Source organism: Austrofundulus limnaeus, unplaced genomic scaffold (genome assembly GCF_001266775.1).
Source record: "Austrofundulus limnaeus strain Quisiro unplaced genomic scaffold, Austrofundulus_limnaeus-1.0 Scaffold126, whole genome shotgun sequence".
NCBI lineage: Eukaryota > Metazoa > Chordata > Actinopteri > Cyprinodontiformes > Rivulidae > Austrofundulus > Austrofundulus limnaeus.
This window is the reverse complement of record NW_013952528.1, coordinates 1,047,102-1,049,565: the sequence shown is the minus strand read 5'-3', so window position 1 is coordinate 1,049,565 and position 2,464 is coordinate 1,047,102. Positions and strand designations below refer to the sequence as shown.

The 2,464-nt window shown below is 38.1% G+C and overlaps 1 long non-coding RNA gene across 1 annotated transcript in view; it reads right to left on the bottom strand.

The window, feature by feature from the left end:
* The window catches only part of LOC106522299 (uncharacterized), an 11,090-nt gene extending 10,131 nt beyond the window's left edge, over positions 1-959 (bottom strand). The window contains exon 1 of the long non-coding RNA XR_001310763.1: positions 872-959. This is a non-coding gene — a long non-coding RNA (uncharacterized LOC106522299). The remainder of the gene's footprint in view (positions 1-871) is intronic.
* Between the last annotated feature and the right edge of the window lie 1,505 nt (positions 960-2,464).

The window sequence follows — 2,464 nt, the reverse complement described above, 5'->3', positions numbered from 1 at the left end:
TGTCAATATAATAACGTTAATATGAGCTCACTTTATGCTATGTCATACTTCTTCAAAAATCCAGTCTTTAACAATCTCTTAAACATGTACAATGATTTGGCATTTTTAACATCATTTCGTAAGTCGTTCCACAATTTGACTCCTTGAATAGAGGTACATCGTTCTTTCAAACTGGTTCTGAATTTGGGTTTCTTAAAAATCTGTATCCCCTTAAGATTATAACAGCTCTCTCTCTTTGCAAAGAGTTTTTGAATGTTTGAGGGTAATATATTTCGGTGTGCCTTATACATAACTAACAAAATATTATAATCAACTAAATCATAGAATTTCAATAACCTCAATTTACAAAACAATATGTGGGATGGATATTTGCTATGTTTTCGGGTGATAACTCTTATAGCCCTTTTTTGCAAAACAAAAATAGATTTTGTGCTGGTATGACATGCCTTTCCCCATACCTCAACACAATAAACCAAATGTGGAACAATTAGGGCATTGTACAACATATACATTGCATGATCATTCAGAAAATCCCTTACTTTATAAAGCAATGCAATTGATTTAGCTATTTTTGTTCTTAAATAATTCAAATAATATGTCCTCTTATATACACTGGTGTACGGCTGACTAAATGTGAAATAAATTATACAGAAATATTATTAAAAGTAAAAGTATGAGAGTTTTACTCACTAAGTTGTGTTAAGAACGGTTCAGCTAAATTAATAAAAGCCCAAAATAAAATGACTTTTAAGCCCATGAGTGGATGTAAACTTCTGATTGCAGTATGCTGAGTACTTCATTGTGTTAGTTTGCTTYAAGGCTGATGCCAACTGTAGAAAAACTCCTGTTGTGGGAAAACCTTGYCTCTTACCTTGATTCCTGATAACACAGAACAGATGAATGTCCACATAATTGTACAAAAAATGAGGACCAATGATCCACCCGAAATGAGCCTCTGCAGCCTGTCCTGTTCACTGTAAATCACTTCTGATTCAATCAGCAGGTACAATGTAAATAACCACATCGTACTGATAAGAGCTGGTGTTGGGTGTGCARGCTGCTCCAGTCAGTCAGTCTGTCTGTCAGTTGTGTGCAGTGGTAAACGGGGAGCAAATGAGGGACAAACTATCTCTCTGATGAGCCTCCGAGTAAGGTTTACTTACCAAACCAATTTAACAGATGAGCTTCATTTCAGTCTGCTGGTTTTAAGCAGGCAGTTCTACTTTTGCCTGAGAGCTTTTGGCATCTTATTATTTGCTTTTTCTTGCATGCTATTAAGACATATCAGAAGAATAAAAAAATAATCCAAAYTTGGTTCTCCAGAGTGTAAAATTATTCAATCCTGCAGCCCTCAATTTTAAATTTAAAAGGTGTGCATTGTGTGTCTTCAGAACATCCCTTATGCAAAATATTTTATTTTCCAAGAAACTTTTATTGTGCCTCTTGCTCTTGTAAATCTAATGAAATATCTTGCATTCTTAATCAACCTTAGTACCACATGTGACATAGCATAAAAACTACATGAGGCCATCAAGCCTAATGGGCTTCAAGAAAAAAAAAACTGTCACACCAAAATGTTTCTGTAATGCATTAGAGCTGGGAAATATAGAAATAACCCACCTTAAAGCAAGGTAATCATCATTTTCACACTGGTGTAACATTGTTTTTTATGGCACCAGCCGCTCTGATTACCACTTTGCACGAGTCTGCTTGTGTAAAAACATGATAAGGTCATTGGGCAAGAGGTCATCATAACCCTTTCATGTGAAACCAGTGGCCCAGGAAATTACACACGCTGACTCTGAAAGGCTCGACCCAGCAAATATACAGCGCCTTGCTCACTTCGTGTCATTTTGGCTGGTGCATTTCTGCACCTGAACTATTGAAACTTTTTAATAAGGTATATTTTGAAGGGGTGTGACAAAGAACCAAAACTTTGCTTTTCCATAGTCTAGAATCTATTGTGAAATAAAGTTTTGCAGAGGTGTAAGTGTTCAGATGCAATCCAGTGAAATCAGCCTCTGACTTACAGCCAGCAAAACTCTCACACCGTTTGTTGGATCTGAATGGTTCGTACCAACAGACCCACAATCCAKTACTTGTGGACCACCCCAGCRTASCTYGTGGRACWTGGTCAAATGCTCTCTYTAAGTCCACAAAACACATGTAGAGTTGTAAGGTGAACTCCCATTTCCATTCCTCCAGGCAGGGGCAAGGAGCTGGTCCAGAGYTTTWCAGCCAGAATGGAACTCATTGTTGTCTTCTGTCCATACAAGAACCATGAATCGGTCTTTGTTTGTGCTGTCACCGAGGACCAATCTGCCTAAAGGACCTATTATACTCGATCCAAAGCCAGGCAGTTGACAYGTGGTCATGTGGTTGTTCARTGTTTGTTTTTACACACACCTTTTATAGCCCCTGAGRCACACCGCATCGAGCTCCTGGGAAACCCCTCCTGCTGTGG